Here is a 26082-nt window from a genome sequence, read left to right on the forward strand (position 1 = left end):
GTTAGTGCTTGAATTTGGCCTCAGGCTGAAAAGGACAAAATCCAAGGCAACATCAAACCACTTAGCCTCGTAGCTAGCCCTACGGGGCAGGAGAGGGCTCTCTCCGGTATATCTCGACAAAGATCTTCAAAGGGCGGAGATAACCAATAAAGAACACTGATTTTAGGCTAGTAAACTGATAAAAGATTTGTTTTGAGATTTTTGGGATTTTGGTGGAAAATCGGGGAAAGGCAATTTTGGGTGCGGGGATTGGACACAGTTTTTGCAGGGGGTTCTTTGGGGCAAGGTAGGAGACTGTATTGATGCCTTTGAAAGAGTCAGATGGTCAAGAATGACTGGTGAGGAGCTAAGGAGAGCAAGTAAACACCTTGAGTTCTCCTTAAACAGATGAAAACATTGATATTAAGCAAACTTAAAAGCAGAGCATGGCAATCATGAATTCTACTTTAACACTTCATTTGCCTAATTTGCAGAAGGAAAAGTAAGAAGATGATTCACATAACAAACTTACAAGTACAAAGAGAAACACACCATCAATACATGTAACCACAGGAATCCCAAAAAGGACTGCAAAACCCTGGTCTTTCTTCCTTTGCCAAAATTGCAGAGATACAATGAGTAATACAATAGAAGCTTTCTCCCTCAAGAGTCCAACCATGAAAATGACCAAGAAATTACATAATATAGGCAATCTAACATCTTTCCTTGCCTCTAGGGGTCGAGCTCACTATCCTAGGAGCTGTTTCAACCAATTCTAAACTGAGCACTGAAAACTAGGAAGTCAAAACAACTTGCCTCTATAAGCTAGGAAACCAATTCATTCATTAAATTTTTGCCTATCTCATGAATGAATCTTCTAGAAGAGATAAATAAGTGTCAAAATATCATAAAATTACATCATTTACAACAAGGAAAATCAAAATCTACTCCAAAAAGTCAAATCCAGTAAAAACTGCGTTTTGCTGAGCTGTAGGTGAATTTCTGTGAAAACTGCCCAACACGTTGCGCCCTGATCCTGAACGCATTGCGCGCCTTTGGAGATGCTTTTGAGGCACTTCCAGGTGTCCAAATGAGACAAAAGTGGGATTTTTGGAAAGGTTTAGATGTCTACTTTCCAACCCAAGTGGAATTTCTGAATTTGGTGGCCATTTGCCCCTCCAAAATTACAATCTCCCAAGACTGCTTCCTGTGTGTCAAAAAGGTGGCAGAAAGTCATTTTTTGCTTTTTTTGGACCTTCTGGAGGCTCAAAACTTGATGAAATCTCTTGGTAATTGCTGAGAAGATGTATTTTTGCATGAAAAATCCAAAAGTGCTGAGTTTTCTTGAAAAGGAGTTGCCCATCGGAAGGGTCGCGCGTGGCGCACGACGTGTTGGTGGAGAAAACCTGTTTTTAGCCCAAAAAATTCACAAGTGACCAAAAATGCTCAAAATTTTCTGAAATTTGTGCTGGGGGTGTCTCATCAAGTACCATGCTCCTTCAAAGAGGCTTCGGCCAAAATTTGGAGTGGATTGGGCCTTTTTCTCCGTTTTAGTGCCTTGCTCAACCTCCTTGGATCTGGCGATTGTATTTTTGACATTTCTCTAAAACCATGACACCTGTGTAAAAAGTGGAGGATTTTTTTCTTCCTTGGCATGTTGTGGACAAAAACCTCTCTCAGTTTTCCCAAATTCATCTTTTATTGCTCAGAAACATCTTTTGAGTGAAACTTATCCCGATGTGTGAAACAAGGAATTTTGTGGAAATGAAGCGAAATGAAGGGGATGAGGGGCTTCTAAATTCTTGGGGAAATTTTTGGAAGTAGGGAGGGATGTTAGGAGGTAGGGGAAAGTGGAATCGTGGAGATCGAGTGAGGGGAAGGGGTCCAAAAGGGCAAAATACAGGCCCAACCTAGAAAATTGCCAAGTTGTAGCAAGAAACTAGGGTTTGTGGAAAAATGAGGAATTTGGGGAATCTTAGTGATGGGAAGCATTTGATAAGGTACTTTAAGGATAGGGGAAGGTGTATGAACATCAGGATAGAAGTTTTGCTAATGATTTGACCATCCAAGAGAAATTAGCTTTCAAAACCCTAGGAGAGGGAAATGACCTTGCCTAGGCGCAACTGAAGCATGAACAAGGTGTAAAATGACTCATTAGACACTGACATGATAATGAAAACCCTATGAATGATGATAGACTCAGCTGAATAGTGACATAGATCGACATTTGGACAACTTTAGAAGGAGTGAAAGCAAACCCTAGACCTAATGCCTAGTGACCAAATTTTGCTTGAAGACTCACTGAAATGACAAAATTTGACCTTGACACTTCAAAATCACTTTGTAAGAGCATATTTGATCACTGGAGGAAGGCTGGAAAGACTGACACTAACAGTCCCCATATTGTTATTATTGTACCCCATAAAAGCCCACTAATGTTATTGTTGTGCCCTTACATTATTATTGTTATGTGGAATCTGATTATATTGTGACCCCTTAGACTCCTATATATAGAAAGGAGGTTTTTTCATTTGAATCATCGAAGAATCATTCATTATGTAATGTAAAGAAGGTTTCCCCCTCGAAGAGGATAATTTTTAAGTCGTTGATCTATCTATTTATGAGCTGGTTGCATAGCAAAATTCCCTATAACATATGGGAGTTTTTTAGTCTTTGGCCTTATGGGCTATGTTGTGACACAAGTAACATCTTATATGTCAAGAAACAAAGGAAAAGCTTCAAAAATCCTCTTCTTCACATAGTTCATTCAATCAAAAGCATTATTCTCAAAATTATTACATGAAAAACAATAGCCATATAATGAACTATTATACTTGGCCATGGATGATTTTGTTGGACATGTCCTTTTATCCAACTACTTATTCTACTGCATGCTTATGCATTTTGTAACAATATGCCCATGCTGTAACACCCTCCTCCCACATCTACCCAAGTATCTAGCTAACTAGTGTAAACACATGACAAGAAGTTACTACGACATGAATCGACTCCCTATGTAGATATCAATCTTTCGGATTAATCACATCGTTAGGATTTGGTCGATGTTTTGAATGTGTCAGTTAAGGAAGTGGAACCAATGGAAACACACCATATAAACCCTCGACATCAGCAAAAAAAATCCTAGGAGCCATCCCAACCACTCAGGTAACCAGCCCCTGAGACCAACTGAGTTTTTACACCATTAAACCCTCGAATGCACCCTTGATATGGTCATGCATGCGTCCAGGAGGCTATGGAAGCTCCCACAACATGGGAATGCATGTGTCCAAGGTATTTTCTGCCCAGTGTTATGCCTGTGTCTCCAAGATTTGAGACACTTTTTTAGGCCCAAAGACCAGGTCACTGCACATAACTAAATGAAACTTTTAGAACTGAAATATAAAGATAGAACAAAGAAACACATGCAATTAATTGAACAAGGACTTGACTGGATTCTTGCTATCCATGATAGGCATTTCATCAAACATGTCATAAATATGTAATCTACAGGCTTAAACAACGAATCTAAGCATAGGGGTGTCATACTTATATGAGATTCGCTATGAGGCATTGTTTCCTTATCACTTTAATTGCATTATCATTTATTAGGACATAGATACATTTTTCATTCAATTAAAAGTAAAAAAATGATGAGATCCATATGTAGCCACTATCATAATACATGTTCATAACCAGCATAATAACAATAGAAATACCAAGGAAACAAAAACCATATAATCCACATATAAGCTAATATAATACTCATGAATTAATAAGGAGAGATAACCTCATATTAATGATGTAAAAGGCAACACAGTATGGGACTACCACATTCCCCCAAACCGTAGATTGGCTAATTGAAGTATCTCTTTAGACAATCACCCCCATGCCCTACTCAAAGCATGAATATGGGATCTCATAAAACACATCAATCAAAACCATCAAAGGCTTCCAGAGGCCAAACCACCTCAAACCATCAACAAGTGATTGCACCTCACAGCTAGACATAAAAACCATCACCAGATTGGTCTCTACCCAAGCCTTCTAGGGATCTAAAGGGTTTTTTCCAACCAAGGCTTCTAGGACTAGTAACTCAACCCAAAAATTACTACAAGCTTCCAAAGCGTTTGTCCAACCAGGGCTTCTAGGACTAGTAACTCAACCCACCAAGGGCTTCCAGAGCGTTTGTCCAACCAAGGATTCTAGGACTAATAACTCAACCCAAGCTGTTATAGGGCTTCCAAAGCGTTTGTCCAACTAGGGCTTCCAGGAACTAATAAATCTACCCAAGCTAAAGGAAACACGAGAACCAACCAGAAAACAAAGAAATGAACCCACAACACCATGGCTATCCAGGAAATGACAAGGCTATGAAAATCCACAATCAATCTAGGCAATCCTCCATACCAACGACAGATCATGACCAATAAACCACATGCATATTCTATGCATACCAAAAATAGTGAGGAAAACATAAATGCAACTCGGTACCTTAATAAAAACTTGCTATAGCTGCTGATCCTGATGTCCTCTTGTGATTTCCTGCCCTCCCTTTGCCTTATTTCTCCAAAAATCCAAGTATGCCACATTTTCCAAGAGTGCTCCAAGAAAAATCTAAGTGTCCAAGAGTATGAGAGAGAGAATAGAGAGAGAGCTCAAAACTTGAACTGAAAAAATTCTTGCCAACTGATCCTCATAAGACTTTGACCAATGAGGCCTCTATTTTCTTCATTTTCCATTATTTTCCTTCAATTTCCTCCTCACATGCAATATGTGACCTTTCACCTTCCTTTTCTCCTAATTTCGATTATTTTCATAAATAAAATGCCAATAAATGCCTCATGATTTTCCAAAGCCTTTGCCATTTCCTTTGCCAATTTCCTTAGCATAATAACTGAAGTGAACACCCGCTAGGACGTTTTTTCCCACCATTCAACTTGGAATACATGTCCCATGACTATGGTCTTATATTTTTATATTTAGATGGATTTTTCACCAAGGCTGTTACAAAACCCTCCCCCTTGGGGGAACACCTTCCTTGGTGTTCTTGACACCTATAACCAACAAGACCATTGAAAATAAAACATACTACCCATGGAGCTTTATAATATAGATCGTTGTAGTATTTACAATGACCATGATCTAAAACATGAAAAACGTACCATTTATTGGAGCTTTACAACACAACTCATTACGGTATTTACAATAATAACTACATATACTAATACACACATACACATTTGCTTCACCTAGAAAATAAAAGGATACGATGCCTACATCCGAAACAAGGGAATCTAGAGGCTCACACCTCCACCCTCAAAGTAATACAAGGATCACCTCCTCCCTAGGAAGTCCAGAATCCACTGTGAAAGTCAAACTGAATCTAATGTCTAGCACTACAATCCTGCGCTACCGTACCATCAGTGAACAATTACTGGTTCATTGTTCCAGGGCACACTCCCAATGTGCATTTGATTCCATCAGGAAATGCTAATGACCAAACAAATATATCCCCGACCTTCCCTTCTCTGTTACACAGTCCCTCAGGCAATCCGGTCACCCCCTTCCATGCAGTCATACACCTTCCAAGTTTTATTGGCACCCCCATCCCCGACAGTCCATCTCTCGATAAGGTTTCCTCACATCGGAAGGTCCAAAAATAAGGCATATACTTGCCTCAAAACCATCATACTGGTCATAGCATGCACATGGAAATAAATTGACACTATTGGGTACCATTGTCCCACAATGGCCCTGCTCCTAAATGCTTTACCAACACACTGCTACCTGTACCAATTCCTTTCACTGTGATTGCTAATTATTGTAGTCAGTTTCAACCACCCAACCGAGCATTTCCATGCTTCCTATGCCAAGTACATAACTCCAATTAGATTTAAAATAAATTGAAATAAATTTACATCATATCTCATTGGTAGCTCGTCAACAAGGTACACTTGCAATTCTGTTCGCTTCCTATCACAACAAGTCAAACTAGCATCTTTGACCAAATCATCATGTATAAAAATATCACATTAGGTTATCTCAAAACACAACCATCAGAGATCAACATCATAAATCACATGTAACCATCATAAACTAGAATCATAGATCACATGTCATCATCATTGACTAGAATAATCAATCACATGCATAATAAAACTAAAATAAAATATTGATACTTATCCTTTAATCAATCCTTAGCTTCTACCTTTGTCCTTATTCCGTACGCACACCAGATCAGTTGCCACACCCGACAAACACCCAATGCCTTCTCCTCAACCATGTGCACATACACATAGTGTGCATCACACACATACAACCACACATGTCATACAACACCATGCAATACATGCACCTACACTTGACATACAACACATATACCTACACCTAGTGTACAACACAGCACAAATACGTGCACATAGTGCAACACAACACAATACATTTACTACACAGAGTACAACACCATGAGTACACATGTCACGATACCACAACTACACCATGCACATACATAGTACCGCATGATTGCAACACAACATGTATGACATGCACACAATACCACATGTACACCAGTACCATATGTACAACATGTACATAGTACCACCTGCATAATGTGTGCACAACATCACATGTACATGACACCACCTGCACAACATGTACACAAAAAACATGTATATCGTACCACCTATACAATGTGTACACAACGCCAGACGTACACAACACCACATGCACATGTACACAACACCACATGTACATAACACCATATGCACGACATGTACACAACACCACCTGCACACAACACCACTCGTACAACATGTAAAAGACACCACATGCTCACAACATCACTTGTAGAATCACGCACACAACACCATATGTACATAGCACTGCATATAAAACATGTACATAGTACCCTATGTACACAACACTGCATATCCAACATGCACACAACTCCATATGCACACAACGCCACATATCCATCATGCACACAATACAATATGTACACAACACCGCATATCCAATGTAGAGTCTCTAAAATGTATTCAAAATATCATCCACTTTCACTTTTATCGCCGCCATTTCACTCACATGTCGCAACTCCATGACCATATAACCTTTCCTTAGCCTCCATTTTCATAATTATATGGGTTCCATTTGTGTTTTCCAAAAGTTAATGATTTCTATTATTGCAAGTGAATTAAATGGTTAAAACTTAGAAAAATTACATATACTTGCTAATACTTAAAAGTGGCTTGAGTTTCATGGCATGTGTAGATCATTTGGAAGCTTTCAAGGCACCCGTATGTGGCCTCCAATGCTCAAATTCGAATTCACTTCAAGATATGGAAGAATATTTGGATAAAGGTCAAAGAGGATATGTGTCTCATCATTACCTATTTAAGTTGCAACTCTCTGAGATTTTCTAGAGATACAGGGAGAGAATAATGGACCTCCATTAATGAGGTAGCTTCTTATGTTTTTGTATAAATAGGAGAGCCTCCTCCTTTCAAAGGAATGTGTAAAGTTTGGGAAATTCTCATGTTTTGAATATATAATTTGGATTTGGCACCATGCTCATGAGTGATGTTCTCTTTGATTTGGTTATGCTTACATTTGGAGCCTCTCAACTTTCCATCCCTCATGCTTTTGGATTGGCCACCTATAATGTGTGAGATTTATTGTTTTGCATAGATTAAGATTTATTGGTTTTCATAGATTAGTACTTATTGTTTTTTATAGATTAAGATTTGTTTCTTTCATAGATTAAGATTTATTTCTTTCATATCTTTTCCTGTGTGAGAGGTTAAGAGTGATTTTTTTATTTATTTGCTTTCATATCTAGAAATTAAGAGTTATTGTTTTTGCTTTCATTTTATGTCATATGGTTTTGATTATTCATTTCATAGGATCCTGATTTGATAATGTACACATTATCCCTTAGAGTAGAATTAATTTCATGCAATTTCATTTATGAAAGAATGGTGTGATTTTCAATTCATGCAAGTGTGGTAGATTAAGACTTCAATTCCACACACTATACAATAATTTCTTTTGAATTGATTGTTGAATTAGAATAGGTGAATTTGGTTTGTCATTATTTGGTTTCATAGTTAGGTTGATCTAAATTGGAAGTTAATTTCTAGCATATATAGTGCACACATGCTCCACAAGTTTTACGAAACCCCTGGGTTGACAATTAAATGATAGGTAATTAATTTGCATCAACATTTTGGCGCCGTTGTCGGGGAAGTGTGCATAGGAACTAGCTTTCAGTTTTGAGTTCATTTTTTTCAAGTTTTTTTCTAGATGCATGATTAAAGCATGTAGATGCATAAATCATTTAGCTGCATATCATTAAAAAAAAAACCTTCAATCACCTACCACCCCCACTATATCATGTGGTGCAGTAAGAACCACACATCCACATCATGAATTCTTATTTTTGCAGGTAGAAGAGATGAAAAAGGAGGATGAAGAAATGGACGGAGATCCTTTTGGATTTCCCATTCAAGAAACTAATGTCAATGTTTGAATGAAGAACATCCCTCCATCCGTACTTCCTAAGTTCAAAGGTATGAGATCAGAAGACCCGTAAGATTTTCTTTTTGAATTTGAAATCATTTGTAGATATTATGGCTACTCATTACACATTCAAAATTTGAATTTGTTTCCAACTACATTGAAGGATAAAGCTCTTAGATGGTTCATGACTTTAGGAACAAATTATATAAGGACATGGGATGATATGAAAAGAGTATTTTTGGAAAATATAAAAATCATTACAAACACCATGACCTTAGAAATGTAGTCGTTAGGATGAATAAAAAAGAGGATGAAAATCTAGAAGACCTAGTGGAGATATTTACTTATAATATCAAAACATCTAAAATGCATAATTTAGGATCAGACATATTAAAAACTTTCCTACTAAATGCTATAAGGATGAAAGGATTGATCTTCTTAACTTGGTGGGAAAAGGAGATGTTTATTAATTGTCATTTCAAGAGATTTGTGAACTATGCAAGAACATATCAAGAGGAAAAGCAAAGTATGAAATATCTCCTCAAGATCTAGTTATGACAAGGGAAAGTAAGTTGACAACGGGATTGGTAAGTCAAACTGAACTTAACAATTCGATAAACATTCTTGGTAATTTAAATGAACAAATTGAGATGCTAAGAATGCAAAATAAACAAAAAGTTGAAAATGTTTCTTTGCATGAGTGTCCACTTGATAACATTAAAATTTGTAAAATTTCTGCAGGATCACATACTAGTAAAGATTGCCCATCATTACCAGGGTTAAAGCCAGTTTACCAAAAGGATAATGGAGTGAATCAAGCTCCAAGAGGACCATGACAACCTCATAAACCCAATATGATGCAATATCCTTGTGCACAATTTCAGGGTTATGTACAACATAATTGGCAAACACCTTTGCCTTGGCAACTTTGGCCATCTCAATCCCAACCTCAAAACCAACCTTGGAAACAAGGTTGGCAAGGGCCTTATAGAAGAAATCCACAATATCCTCAATCTTTTCCTCACTATCCTCAATGCCAAGCTCAATGCTATTCATACTATTCACCTCCACCACAACATCCATTTCACACTCAATTGACCTCAATTCAAGAATTACCATCCACACAAGTACCCCAAAGATCCATTTCCACTCAACTACTTGCACAACCATTTGGAATCCCCAACAATAAAACACCTCAATCCACTCATAGTATTGAGGTACTGCAAAATAAAGCACCAATTGCCATTGAAGAACAACAATTAGAAGAGAAAAAGTATTCAGGTCTATCACTCGATTCTATGAATGAATATCACATCTCTAATGACTTGAATGGCATGATATCAAAAAACAAAGGAAGATAATATTACATTGAATCTTGGTTTAAGACAGTTATTGGGTCTCAGGATTCCATTCTTCAGTATCTTCTGACATTATTCAAATCAAGGCAGTTGGTCTCTCATACAATGGTATGTATCAAAGAATATATTTCAAACCTGCATATGAGTATATATATTATTTTGTTACACACATGGTTCCATTGGAAACATTCATATACTTAAAAATTAAAAAAATTCAAGTAGATAAATTAGGAAAAATAAAATCAAGCTTGATTGCATATTTTTTTAAAGCTTGATTGCATTTTTTTTAGAATTTTAAATTCTTAAGATTATATTTATTTTCTTGCATTTTAATAATTTGAAACACATATATAATAAAAAAAATCAATGAAGGTTGTTTTTATTTTTAAATAGAACATATTTTTTTTTTTTAGATTTGTTTATATAAACAAATCTCTCTCTCTCTCTCTCTCTCTCTCTCTCTCTCTCTCTATATATATATATATAATTTACAAAAAGATTTGTTTATTTAAACAATTTTGAAATAAAAAAATTAATTTAAAATACAAATCATAAAACAAAACATAAAAAAAAACACAAAAACTTAAATGAGAATAAAGAAAATTAAGACAAATAAAAAAAAAAACAAGCAAACAAACAATTTCATGGAAGCCAATGAAATGAATTGCTGCAAATGTTATGTGTGATTTTGAAAAAATGAAAGATAGTAATCTCGAAACCTAAGACTTGACTTGTCACACATGGACATACAGAAAAGAAAAGAGGAACCAAACATTAGAGACCATAACATAATCCAGACTAATCTCAAAGCCTACTAGAACAAGGAAGCATTTAGCTACAGTTACCCTTCTTGTGTCTAGAGGACGGTTAGACAAACTGCGCTCTCTGAGTAACCTCATATCACCTCAGATCTGATTTCCCTGAAACCATGTATTGACTGTTAGTAAGAACACATGTTAAAAAATAAGTCTATAGAGATCAAAATTGCTATTAAATGCAGAAGGATTATGTTGGTTACCCGACGTAAAGGAATGAAAATCCCGAGCAGTAAGGGTTTGAAGCAGAGACCTTCCTCCATATCCTACAAAACACAAATGATGAACTGTTGTGGGGAAAAATGCCTATGCAGGACGATCCTATCCACCTAAGGTGTGACAGTGCCTTAGCAACAAACAGACACAGCTATTCTAGTATTCTTCCTTTATGAATTAAGAATGAAGAGAGATGGATGGACTAACCGGTGTCTTCCATTTGTCCCTCGATCCAATTTCTCTTCTCTTTGAGAGTTCCCAGCTACTTGCCTTCTCGCTCGCCCAGCTTCAACAGATCTCTGCAAGATCACAAGAAGAGAACACTACACAAAGACATAGATTCATATTCATAACTAGTTCAGGATTAGAAATAAACTAAACATACTAATGCAATCATACATCAAAGATACATCAGTATATAGGAGAAACCGAGATAGCTTTATTGATGAATAACAAGGTTCAGGAAGAGATACAACCAAGAAGGCCCCAATCCAGCATCTCCTTCCCAGCAAATGAAATTCCTATCTTCACCTCCCTTCAAAGCATTAAGCACCCAATGGTTCCAATCTCAAACCAACAGCAATTCTTTGCAATAACAAAATTCCAGCCTCTAGATCTCATGGAGGAGAGATCCATATATAGATGTTTGGAGAGAGGATGAGTTAGCTTGAGATCTGACTAGTGTCCTCTCCCTCTGTCAGTTCTTGCTTCCACTTGGAGGTTCTTGCTTCCACTTGGAGATTGAGAACCTCTTACTCATCACTAGTCGAATTCACTGAGGCAAGTGTCATTGAGGAAGATTCTCGAAGCTTCCAGGGTCTTGACACCTCGTTGAATGAACCTGCCATTTGTCAATTCCCGCTCAGCGCACCCTGGTAGTGCTTCTACCTGCGTTGCAGTGCAGGTAGCCAGTGCAGACTTTGCATTTCAGCGCAGACAGCTAGTGGAGCCTCTGAATTGATCCTGAATTGACTTGTTTTTGAGCAGTTTCTGGTGGAGAACTTCTGTGAATTACTGTGGTTTGTTAGCCTTGTTCCTCTAGGGGTAGGAACAACATGTTTAGGGACTTTGGATCCCTTAGATTATGGACATTTCATGCTCAATGCTGTAAGGCACAAAAATGTCTATAACAGTTGCCCCCTAAAGTATGAGGCCGTTTATCAAGTGAAATGCTTTATCAGGAGGATCCGAAGTTCATCCAATGCTGGGAGGAGATCTGTAATAAGATACAATACAATACATTATTTTTCATATTACTTTCATGATCTAGCTGAGGCGGGCATTCCCATGCTCAGCTTTATAAACTCATTTTTCTGTACATAGAACAGACAATCATCTGATGGTAGACTGATAATTTTGATGAAATTATCATCCTTTGGGTAGGATGATTATCTGCTGCAATGATGTACATGTCAATGTCTTTATCTTTCCTGAATATATATCGCAGCCTGGATGGATGAAACTAGATCCAGGGTCTTCAAACTCGTTCGATCTTCACTCTAAGTACAAGTCGATCCATGTGAGAAATGTTCTGAAGTCGAACATGGAAAGACATCGCTTGATTACCGGTAAATGAGGTAAACCGTTAACAAGCGCGAGAGGAATCACCGATAATGATAATGACCCTCAAGGTACTGCAGTACAATTCACGTGGTGTGAATAAAGGACTTGGCGTCGAACACCACGCAAAATCTTTCGGTCGAAGGTCATTGATGTATACCTGTCGCCGGAAGTGAGAAACTTGCCATTGAGGCATGCAAGCTTCAAAGAACTGAAGGGGTTGTTCCTAGATCAACTTCTTGGATAATGAGCTGATGTCGACAAGAAGTGATCCGTCAAAGGAGGGCCTTGATGAATCCCACATCAATGACACGGAACGGAGCTAATGATTTTGATGGAGGTGAAAACGATCTGATGACATATGATTCAGGGTGGCGGTCATGAAAGGATGAAGGATAATGTACGGTAGTGGATGGGACACGGTTGACTTCTCTGAACGACTTCTCTTGAACATATGGCGACACTTATGCGATGGATCGGTAGCATTACCCCAAATATGGATGGTGTGGCGAGTCCATGGTGATGTGACCGGTGAATGAAACAACCCAACCTGATTGTGGTACGGAGGAAAAGTGTCATGTTCAAGAGCGACTTGCTACCATCAAAGTTTTCTTGAGTTTCTCCCAATTTTCCCCAGTCATTGCTGACCAGTACCTCTTTATTTTTGTCAAGCTTGAGGAGGATAACATATGCTTGTTCTATAACTTGCCCTTCGGGCAAGCCCATCGCTATGTTTTAACGAGCCTAGCGATAGTGAAACTCGTTCTTGTCTAAAGACAAGTTTGTCGCTATTAATGATTTTAACGAGTCTAACGACAAAGATAACTCGGTCCTTTTCATTTTTAGAGAGTCTGAAAAGGTACGTAAAGATAACTCCAAAGTTCCTTTTTCGTCATCTAATCCCTTAAGTCCGAAAAAGTATAAAACAATACATAAGGGATGAGTTTTCGATAGTTTTAACGAGCCGAACAAAACAAGCGCTCGATCTTTTTGTGCAATAATCCCTCAGGTCCAAAAAGATTAAAATCTAGAGGAGGGATAGCACTTCCGGTCGCTTTAACGAGCTGGAAGGCCAAAACTCGGCAATCTTTTCATATTTTACGAGTCAGATGAAAAGAGCTTAAAGAAGACTCGTCTTTTGAGGAACGAGTGATAAAACGGGTTAGCAGCTGATTCCAGGTACGGCTTGGAATTTTCCAATCACGGCAGTGTCACAAGGATGGCTAAGTGAAATCACTCTTTGCAGCTGTTCCTCAAAATGGGTAAACAATCAAATGGAGGTGAATGATCGGCCAATGGAAAAGTGGAGGTGATGGTGCAAACACGACCAAGGCTTTAATGGCTGATAATGTTACATTCATAGTGGTTATTTACCGGATAGTTCATTTTTTAACGAGCTTAAATGCGGATTGAAACACTTGCTCGATCTTATGTTTATTTTTTAACGAGCATGAACTATACGATAAAACTGCTCGGATCTTGCGTTTATTTTTTAACGAGCATGAACTGTGTGCTAAAACTGCTCGAATATCCAGTCATATGATAAGAATGTCTCATTAAGATTCTATTTTTTATGGAGCTTCATCTTACAAAGCTTTGCTCCGAAATCCTTTCTTTATGCAAGTTCGGAAACGACTAATCCTACGAGTTTAAAGGGTTAGAGGTCCTAAAAATTTAAAAAATAAATAGCCGCCCCTTGCTTGCACTCCAAAAGGTTTGCATGCCCCCAGGTATAAAGTACGATTTCAAGGTTACCCCTACTTCACTTCCGCCAAAACATTTGTTTTACCGAGAGAGGCCTACCTCTTTCAGGTTACCCAAAGATTGTTCCATTAATCTTTCAAACAAAACACTTCTTCGGCAATGTCTACCGAGATAAACAAAGGTGAGCGACGATGCCCGCCAACTCACATAACTTTGACAAAAGAATCTTATTCTAGAACAACCCCTCTTCCATGCCGGACGGGGTACGGACTAGTCATATTCTCCCGCGGAAATCTACCCTATACCCAAAGTTTTCCTGCCGAAGCAGACCAGGACGCATGCCCCCTGGGTTCCAGTCATATCCTTCCGAATCACTCGCGCTCATCGGGAGGACGGACCGTGGGTTGAGACACTTCTTGCGTGAAGAGACCATTTAGGGATGGTGTATGACTATTTGCGATGCGTGATCCGGGAAATGAAAGTTGGTCCACGAGCTTGACCATTCTTCCTTCGTGCGGAAAACACATTACTCTAAAGAGTGAGGAGACGATGGCTCCCATGCAATATATATAGTCTCGTCCAAGGAGTAGGTTATAATCCAAGGGTCCTTGAATGACCATCACGTTCATTTGAACGGTCTTCCCTTTCAATGTTATGGGCACATTGGGGAGGATCCCTAAAGGTCGACTGGTTCCTTTATCAAAGCCTGTCAGATTTCTCATTTCAGGAAAAAGCGCTGGCGAACCAAGCACTTTCCAAGAAATAGAGGAAAGGATACTCACAGATGCCCCCTCATCAATGATGGTGCCAACCATTACCATTCTGTATATTTGAACGATAATTCTGAATGGTATGCTTGCTGGCAACCGGGGTCTGCCTAGTTGATTCCAGTCGAAGGATACAACTAGGTTGCTTGGTGGTGGGACCGAATAGATGGCCGGGTATGACTTTGACGAAGTTCCTTCCTGCGATAAAGGAATGGGCAAATTGCCCCCTTGTTCGTTGGAGTCTGTGTTGATGAAGAGAATTTGGACGGTGTCGTCTTTATTCTCTTCTGTGATGGTATCATTCGAAGATAGAGCCTCTGAAGGCAAAACCGGGTCAACTGCCGCCTCAACCTTTTGACTTTCGTCAGGTATGGATTCAGATGGTTCATCTTCAATGATAGGTGCTTCGGCTGACCACCTGAGCGGGCCAGCCGGGTTCTCAACTAGTGAAGGACTTGGCAGGAGTTTTTGATATCCAGGAGGAAGTTGCGCTCGTAAAATCGGGCGATCTTCCAAAACTCTTTTAGCCTCGTCTAAGAAGGGACAACGGTGGATGGCATGGTCGCCTTCACACAGTTTGCAGGGAAATCTAGCTTTCCCTCTCTGTCCTGTGGCTTCACTTTCACTAGTTGACGGTGTGCTGTCAACATGGCTATCAGAGGTTGACGCCACCGAATTGTGCAAACGGCGAGACCAGTCCCTTAGTATCCGAGGGATGCAGGGACAATCTCTGTGGAAGTGGTCTCCCTTGCATATGACACATGGCGATTTAGGCCTAGTCAGTGCTGTGTGTGGATTTTTGTCAGACGACACTTGTTTGCCCCCAGTCGCTTTTGGCTCCTTCTTCTTCTTCTCTTTCTTCTTCTTTTCCTTCTTCTCCTTAGGAACTTGGTTTTTGATTTTACCAGTTCCGTCAAGCGAAGAGGAAGGAGGAGAGGAAGAATTAGATGAAGTAGAAGGCTGGTGGGTAACTCTGGTCTGGTCTAACTGTTGATTCGACTGTTCAGGAATAGTGGTGTTCTGAACGACATTGGTTGAAAAGAGCCAGACCGGCAGGCCAATTGTCAGTCCTGGAAGCGACAATGTGGCCATATGGGGTGCACCAACATCTCCCCAAGAGGAGAAGGGACTAGGATTTCCACCAAGGGGAATTCCTTGGTTGGTGGGCTCCATTTTCTCAACCTAAAGATCAACGCAGGAATAAAGGGTGATTGTTCCGTTTAAAATAAATTTTTAACGACGCTTAGACACAACTTGCTTTTTCAATTTTAAAGAGTCGAGAAAAAGCTAAAGATGACTCTAGTCTCCTTCGATGTTTTAACGAGCCCGAAGTGACAAATGCTCGGATGGACTTTTTCTGTTATAGAGTCTGAAAAAGGCCAAAAGAAACTGCTCTGGAGTTCTAGGCAGAGGGTGTGCCAAACTTTTCGCAAAACCGCAGAATACTTTTTAGGGTACGGGCGGTCGATCTTCCTGAATGCTGTGTTCAGTGCATTGCGATCAGTAGGGCGGCCGACACGGCTTCCTAAGGATAAAGGTTTTATTCCTATAGGGGTCTCCCAATATATACACGACGGTACGTGGGAGCACAATCCGTACTGGCGCTATCGTCCCTCAGGAGGAATCACCCACCATCAGTGAGATCGACAGTCACCAGGCTTTACGACGCCGGAACACGTCTCTAGCCTAGACCTCTATGTTGTGCGTTATGTTGCAAAGCGTTGTTAAGTTCATTCAATTTATTTTAGGTTGATCTTTTTAGAAGTTTGCCTTTTTGGATCACCACGAGATGTATGATACAATTCCTAAATGCAGTCTAAAGATGATAAGCAAGCTTTATATCTTTTCAACTATGAAAATCCTAGCTACAAAGGGAAAAGAAAGACACCATCTTTTCTCAAAGAGAAATCAACACACTCTAATGCACTTTTCCTAAATCAAGCATGCAAACTATCAAGATGCAAATGCACAATGCAGGTGTTTGTTTTCCGCTTTCTTAATATTGATGCCTAAAAAGAAAGCTTTTTGTACAACTTTGAATTTGCTTTTAAATGACAAATACAAACAAGTTTACTTTTTCGAAATCAGAAAGGGTAGAAGAGAATACAACACTTTACGACTTTCGAAATGAACACTTGTTTCGACACTTAAAAGAGACAAACTCAAACCAAAAGCAAAAGTAAATGTATAATCAACTGTAAACAACCAATGAACTCTCTCCTAAGATCACAATCAACAGATCTGAATCAAGGGCTACAGGATGATTATTTCACTCTTGCAAAGGAAAACTGCAAATGACGCCACAAACACATAAAAACACTCACAGTATTTTTGTACAAAAGGAGGTGGAATTTAAGCAGAGAAAAGGAGTTATCAGACAGGTACCTATGCTGGTTACAGGCTGCAAAAATCAGAGATCAAAACAAGGCAAAACAGAGCAGAGAACCCCAGCTGCACAAGGCCTAACTGGATCAATGCACCCCCAACACAGAGGTTTTGACATTCAGCGCAGGTAGCCTTCACGGGACCTGCGTTGAAATGCAGAACCTCTTCACAGGGTCTGCGCTGAAGGAGAAACGAGAGTTTCTCACTGGGTTCTGGGTCACAGTTTGCTGATTAATCTACGTTTTTAGGCCAAATAAAAGCAACAAGCAAGGTACAATCAAAGGGATGCTTTGAGGGAGGGCTAAGATCTATCACAAAGGATCATCAAATCATTTGTGAGTCCATTGTTCAGATCATAGACAAATCCAGTGATTGGATCAACGCAGCAGCTGTCTACTTTGCATCTGAGAATAGCAGATGCAGTTCGATTGTTGCTGTTGAGTCTATGAAACAAACAATGATAGAGACACAAATAAGATGACTAAACAGATCTCCCCAGCGGAGTCGCCAATTTGTTGTGGGGAAAAATGCCTATGCAGGACGATCCTATCCACCTAAGGTGTGACAGTGCCTTAGCAACAAACAGACACAGCTATTCTAGTATTCTTCCTTTATGAATTAAGAATGAAGAGAGATGGATGGACTAACCGGTGTCTTCCGTTTGTCCCTCGATTCGATTTCTCTTCTCTTTGAGAGTTCCCAGCTACTTGCCTTCTCGCTCGCCCAGCTTCAACAGGTCTCTGCAAGATCACAAGAAGAGAACACTACACAAAGACATAGATTCATATTCATAACTAGTTCAGGATTAGAAATAAACTAAACATACTAATGCAATCATACATCAAAGATACATCAGTATATAGGAGAAACCAAGATAGCTTTATTGATGAATAACAAGGTTCAGGAAGAGATACAACCAAGAAGGCTCCAATCCAGCATCTCCTTCCCAGCAAATGAAATTCCTATCTTCACCTCCCTTCAAAGCATTAAGCACCCAATGATTCCAATCTCAAACCAACAACAATTCTTTGCAATAACAAAATTCCAGCCTCTAGATCTCATGGAGGAGAGATCCATATATAGATGTTTGGAGAGAGGATGAGTCAGCTTGAGATCTGACTAGTGTCCTCTCCCTCTGTCAGTTCTTGCTTCCACTTGGAGGTTCTTGCTTCCACTTGGAGATTGAGAACCTCTTACTCATCACTAGTCGAATTCACTGAGGCAAGTGTCATTGAGGAAGATTCTGGAAGCTTCCAGGGTCTTGACACCTCGTTGAATGAACTTGCCATTTGTCAATTCCCGCTCAGCGCACCCTAGTAGTGTTTCTACCTGTGTTGCAGTGTAGGTAGCCAGTGCAGCCTTTGCATTTCAGCGCAGACAGCTAGTGGAGCCTCTGAATTGATCCTGAATTGACTTGTTTTTGAGCAGTTTCTGGTGGAGAACTTCTGTGAATTGCTGTGGTTTGTTAGCCTTGTTCCTCTAGGGGTAGGAACAACATGTTTAGGGACTTTGGATCCCTTAGATTATGGACATTTCATGCTCAATGCTGTAAGGCACAAAAATGTCTATAACAGTTGCCCCCTAAAGTATGAGGCCGTTTATCGAGTGAAATGCTTTATCAGGAGGATCCGAAGTTCATCCAATGCTGGGAGGAGACCTGTAATAAGATACAATACAATACATTATTTTTCATATTGCTTTCATGATCTAGCTGAGGCGGGCATTCCCATGCTCAACTTTATAAATTCATTTTTCTGTACATAGAACAGACAATCGTCTGATGGTAGACTGATAATTTTGATGAAATTATCATCCTTTGGGTAGGATGATTATCTGCTGCAATGATGTACATGTCAATGTCTTTATCTTTCCTGAATATATATCGCAGCCCGGATGGATGAAACTAGATCCGGGGTCTTCAAACTCGTTCGATCTTCACTCTAAGTACAAGTCGATCCATGTGAGAAATGTTCTGAAGTCGAAAATGGAAAGACATCGCTTGATTACTGGTCAATGAGGTAAACCGTTAACAAGCGCGAGAGGAATCACCGATAATGATAATGACCCTCAAGGTACTGCAGTACAATTCACGTGGTGTGAATAAAGGACTTGGCGTCGAACACCACGCAAAATCTTTCGGTCGAAGGTCATTGATGTATACCTGTCGCCGGAAGTGAGAAACTTGCCATTGAGGCATGCAAGCTTCAAAGTACTGAAGGGGTTGTTCCTAGATCAACTTCTTGGATAATGAGCTGATGTCGACAAGAAGCGATCCGTCAAAGGAGGGCCTTAATGAATCCCACATCAATGACACGGAACGGAGCTAATGATTTTGATGGAGGTGAAAACGATCTGATGACATATGATTCAGGGTGGCGGTCATGAAAGGATGAAGGATAATGTACGGTAGTGGATGGGACACGGTTGACTTCTCTGAACGACTTCTCTTGAACATATGGCGACACTTATGCGATGGATCGGTAGCATTACCCCAAATATGGATGGTATGGCGAGACCATGGTGATGTGACCGGTGAATGAAACAACCCAACCCGATTGTGGTACGGAGGAAAAGTGTCATGTTCAAGAGCGACTTGCTACCATCAAAGTTTTCTTGAGTTTCTCCCAATTTTCCCCAGTCATTGCTGACCAGTACCTCTTTATTTTTGTCAAGCTTGAGGAGGATAACATATGCTTGTTCTATAACTTGCCCTTCGGGCAAGCCCATCGCTATGTTTTAACGAGCCTAGCGATAGTGAAACTCGTTCTCGTCTAAAGACAAGTTTGTCGCTATTAATGATTTTAACGAGTCTAACGACAAAGATAACTCGGTCCTTTTCATTTTTAGAGAGTCTGAAAAGGTACGTAAAGTTAACTCCAAAGTCCTTTTTCGTCATCTAATCCCTTAAGTTCGAAAAAGTATAAAACAATACAGAAGGGATGAGTTTTCGATAGTTTTAACGAGCCGAACAAAACAAGCGCTCGATCTTTTTGTGCAATAATCCCTCAGGTCCAAAAAGATTAAAATCTAGAGGAGGGATAGCACTTCCGGTCGCTTTAACGAGCTGGAAGGCCAAAACTCGGCAATCTTTTCATATTTTACGAGTCAGATGAAAAGAGCTTAAAGAAGACTCGTCTTTTGAGGAACGAGTGATAAAACGGGTTAGCAGCTGATTCCAGGTACGGCTTGGAATTTTCCAATCACGGCAGTGTCACAAGGATGGCTAAGTGAAATCACTCTTCGCAGCTGTTCCTCAAAATGGGTAAACAATCAAATGGAGGTGAATGATCGGCCAATGGAAAAGTGGAGGTGACGGTGCAAACACGACCAAGGCTTTAATGGCTGATAATGTTACATTCACAGTGGTTATTTACCGGATAGTTCATTTTTTAACGAGCTTAAATGCGGATTGAAACACTTGCTCGATCTTATGTTTATTTTTTAACGAGCATGAACTATACGATAAAACTGCTCAGATCTTGCGTTTATTTTTTAACGAGCATGAACTGTGTGCTAAAACTGCTCGAATATCTAGTCATATGATAAGAATGTCTCATTAAGATTCTATTTTTTATGGAGCTTCATCTTACAAAGCTTTGCTCCGGAATCCTTTCTTTATGCAAGTTCGGAAACGACTAATCCTACGAGTTTAAAGGGTTAGAGGTCCTAAAATTTTTAAAAATAAATAGCCGCCCCTTGCTTGCACTCCAAAAGGTTTGCATGCCCCCAGGTATAAAGTACGATTTCAAGGTTACCCCTACTTCACTTCCGCCAAAACATTTGTTTTACCGAGAGAGGCCTACCTCTTTCAGGTTACCCAAAGATTGTTCCATTAATCTTTCAAACAAAACACTTCTTCGGCGATGTCTACCGAGATAAACAAAGGTGAGCGACGATGCCCGCCAACTCACATAACTTTGACAAAAGAATCTTATTCTAGAACAACCCCTCTTCCATGCCGGACGGGGTACGGACTAGTCATATTCTCCCGCGGAAACCTACCCTATACCCAAAGTTTTCCTGCCGAAGCAGACCAGGACGCATGCCCCCTGGGTTCCAGTCATATCCTTCTGAATCACTCGCGCTCATCGGGAGGACGGACCGTGGGTTGAGACACTTCTTGCGTGAAGAGACCATTTAGGGATGGTATATGACTATTTGCGATGCGTGATCCGGGAAATGAAAGTTGGTCCACGAGCTTGACCATTCTTCCTTCGTGCGGAAAACACATTACTCTAAAGAGTGAGGAGACGATGGCTCCCATGCAATATATATATAGTCTCGTCCAAGGAGTAGGTTATAATCCAAGGGTCCTTGAACGACCATCACGTTCATTTGAACGGTCTTCCCTTTCAATGTTATGGGCACATTGGGGAGGATCCCTAAAGGTCGACTGGTTCCTTTATCAAAGCCTGTCAGATTTCTCATTTCAGGCAAAAGCACTGGCGAACCAAGCGCTTTCCAAGCAATAGAGGAAAGGATACTCACAGATGCCCCCTCATCAATGATGGTGCCAGCCATTACCATTCTGTATATTTGAACGATAATTCTGAATGGTATGCTTGCTGGCAACCGGGGTCTGCCTAGTTGGTTCCAGTCGAAGGATACAACTAGGTTGCTTGGTGGTGGGACCGAATAGACGGCCGGGTATGACTCTGACGAAGTTCCTTCCTGTGATAAAGGAATGGGCAAATTGCCCCCTTGTTCGTTGGAGTCTGTGTTGATGAAGAGAATTTGGACGGTGTCGTCTTTATTCTCTTCTGTGATGGTATCATTCGAAGATAGAGCCTCTGAAGGCAAAACCGGGTCAACTGCCGCCTCAACCTTTTGACTTTCGTCAGGTATGGATTCAGATGGTTCATCTTCAATGATAGGTGCTTCGGCTGACCACCTGAGCGGGCCAGCCGGGTTCTCAACTAGTGAAGGACTTGGCAGGAGTTTTTGATATCCAGGAGGAAGTTGCGCTCGTAAAATCGGGCGATCTTCCAAAACTCTTTTAGCCTTGTCTAAGAAGGGACAACGGTGGATGGCATGGTCACCTTCACACAGTTTGCAGGGAAATCTAGCTTTCCCTCTCTTTCCTGTGGCTTCACTTTCACTAGTTGACGGTGTGCTGTCAACATGGCTATCAGAGGTTGACGCCACCGAATTGTGCAAACGGGGAGACCAGTCCCTTAGTATCCGAGGGATGCAGGGACAATCTCTGTGGAAGTGGTCTCCCTTGCATATGACACATGGCGATTTAGGCCTAGTCAGTGCTGTGTGTGGATTTTTGTCAGACGACACTTGTTTGCCCCCAGTCGCTTTTGGCTCCTTCTTCTTCTTCTCTTTCTTCTTCTTTTCCTTCTTCTCCTTAGGAACTTGGTTTTTGATTTTACCAGTTCCGTCAAGCGAAGAGGAAGGAGGAGAGGAAGAATTAGATGAAGTAGAAGGCTGGTGGGTAACTCTGGTTTGGTCTAACTGTTGATTCGACTGTTCAGGAATAGTGGTGTTCTGAACGACATTGGTTGAAAAGAGCCAGACCGGCAGGCCAATTGTCAGTCCTGGAAGCGACAATGTGGCCATATGGGGCGCACCAACATCTCCCCAAGAGGAGAAGGGACTAGGATTTCCACCAAGGGGAATTCCTTGGTTGGTGGGCTCCATTTTCTCAACCTAAAGATCAACGCAGGAATAAAGGGTGATTGTTCCGTTTAAAATAAATTTTTAACGACGCTTAGACACAACTTGCTTTTTCAATTTTAAAGAGTCGAGAAAAAGCTAAAGATGACTCTAGTCTCCTTCGATGTTTTAACGAGCCCGAAGTGACAAATGCTCGGATGGACTTTTTCTGTTATAGAGTCTGAAAAAGGCCAAAAGAAACTGCTCTGGAGTTCTAGGCAGAGGGTGTGCCAAACTTTTCGCAAAACCGCAGAATACTTTTTAGGGTACGGGCGGTCGATCTTCCTGAATGCTGTGTTCAGTGCATTGCGATCAGTAGGGCGGCCGACACGGCTTCCTATGGATAAAGGTTGTATTCCTATAGGGGTCTCCCAATATATACACGACGGTACGTGGGAGCACAATCCGTACTGGTACTAATCGTCCCTCAGGAGGAATCACCCAACCATCAGTGAGGCGACCAGTGACCAGGTTTTACGACGCCGGAACACGTCTCTAGCCTAGACCTCTATGTTGTGCGTTATGTTGCAAAGCGTTGTTAAGTTCATTCGATTTATTTTAGGTTGATCTTTTCAGAAGTTTGCCTTTTTGAATCACCACGAGATGTATGATACAATTCCTAAATGCAGTCTAAAGATGATAAGCAAGCTTTATATCTTTTCAACTATGAAAATCCTAGCTACAAATGGAAAAGAAAGACACCATCTTTTCTCAAAGAGCAATCAGCACACTCTAATGCACTTTTCCTAAATCAAGCATGCAAACTATCAAGATGCAAATGCACAATGCAGGTGTTTGTTTTCTGCTTTCTTAATATTGATGCCTAAAAAGAAAGCTTTTTGTACAACTTTGAATTTGCTTTTAAATGACAAATACAAACAAGTTTACTTTTTCGAAATCAGAAAGGGTAGAAGAGAATACAACACTTTTTGACTTTCGAAATGAACACTTGTTTCGACACTTAAAAGAGACAAACTCAAACCAAAAGCAAAAGTAAATGTATAATCAACTGTTAAACAGCCAATGAACTCTCTCTTAAGATCACAATCAACAGATCTGAATCAAGGGCTACAGGATGATTATTTCACTCTTACAAAGGAAAACTGCAAATGACGCCACAAACACATAAAAACACTCACAGTCTTTTTGTACAAAAGGAGGCGGAATTTAAGTAGAGAAAAGGAGTTATCAGACAGGTACCTATGCTGGTTACATGCTACAAAAATCAGAGATCAAAACAAGGCAAAACAGAGCAGAGAACCCCAGCTGCACAAGGCCTAACTAGATCAACGCACCCCCAACACAGAGGTTTTGACATTCAGCGCAGGTAGCCTTCACGGGACCTGCGTTGAAATGCAGAACCTCTTCACAGGGTCTGCGCTGAAGGAGAAACGAGAGTTTCTCACTGGGTTTTGGGTCACAGTTTGCTGATTAATCTACGGTTTCAGGCCAAATAAAAGCAACAAGCAAGGTACAATCAAAGGGATGCTTTGAGGGAGGGCTAAGATCTATCACAAAGGATCATCAAATCATTTGTGAGTCCATTGTTCAGATCATAGACAAATCCAGTGATTGGATCAACGCAACAACTGTCTACTTTGCATCTGAGAATAGCAGATGCAGTTCGATTGTTGCTGTTGAGTCTATGAAACAAACAATGATAGAGACACAAATAAGATGACTAAACAGATCTCCCCAGCGGAGTCGCCAATTTGTTGTGGGGAAAAATGCCTATGCAGGATGATCCTATCCACCTAAGGTGTGACAGTGCCTTAGCAACAAACAGACACAGCTATTCTAGTATTCTTCCTTTATGAATTAAGAATGAAGAGAGATGGATGGACTAACCGGTGTCTTCCGTTTGTCCCTCGATCCGATTTCTCTTCTCTTTGAGAGTTCCCAACTACTTGCCTTCTCGCTTGCCCAGCTTCAACAGATCTCTGCAAGATCACAAGAAGAGAACACTACACAAAGACATAGATTCATATTCATAACTAGTTCAGGATTAGAAATAAACTAAACATACTAATGCAATCATACATCAAAGATACATCAGTATATAGGAGAAACCGAGATAGCTTTATTGATGAATAACAAGGTTCAGGAAGAGATACAACCAAGAAGGCCCCAATCTAGCATCTCCTTCCCAGCAAATGAAATTCCTATCTTCACCTCCCTTCAAAGCATTAAGCACCCAATGATTCCAATCTCAAACCAACAACAATTCTTTGCAATAACAAAATTCCAGCCTCTAGATCTCATGGAGGAGAGATCCATATATAGATCTTTGGAGAGAGGATGAGTCAGCTTGAGATCTGACTAGTGTCCTCTCCCTCTGTCAGTTCTTACTTCCACTTGGAGGTTCTTGCTTCCACTTGGAGATTGAGAACCTCTTACTCATCACTAGTCGAATTCACTGAGGCAAGTGTCATTGAGGAAGATTCTGGAAGCTTCCAGGGTCTTGACACCTCGTTGAATGAACCTGCCATTTGTCAATTCCCGCTCAGCGCACCCTGGTAGTGCTTCTACCTGCGTTGCAGTGTAGGTAGCCAGTGCAGACTTTGCATTTCAGCGCAGACAGCTAGTGGAGCCTCTGAATTGATCTCGAATTGACTTGTTTTTGAGCAGTTTCTGGTGGAGAACTTCTGTGAATTGCTGTGGTTTGTTAGCCTTGTTCCTCTAGGGGTAGGAACAACATGTTTAGGGACTTTGGATCCCTTAGATTATGGACATTTCATGCTCAATGCTGTAAGGCACAAAAATGTCTATAACATGAACAATCCGGCTGGGAAGAGACAAGTGGTTACCAAAACCACTTAGGGACAAGAAGGACCATTAGATCCAACCCGTATGAGATCAAAATAGCTTTGCATTCTCCTGATTTTGAAAAAAAAACAAATTTCACCCAGCAGTTCCCCGAGCAGAGGCCAAATACGCAAAGGTTAAAAATCTCATTTTTAAGAACACATGAACATCATCATCAACTTCATGTTCCCGTGCCACACTTAAGCACGACAATTTTCAATATTTCACCCAAAGTTCAAATCATCCTAACTTTCTCATACGAGATCAACTTTCGACGATTCAAGCGTTGGTGGAAAGATATCGATGAGATCTACA

Source organism: Pinus tabuliformis, chromosome Q, assembly GCF_031772625.1.
Source record: "Pinus tabuliformis cultivar Carrire ecotype Pingquan chromosome Q, CPIR1, whole genome shotgun sequence".
Taxonomy (NCBI): Eukaryota; Viridiplantae; Streptophyta; class Pinopsida; order Pinales; family Pinaceae; genus Pinus; species Pinus tabuliformis.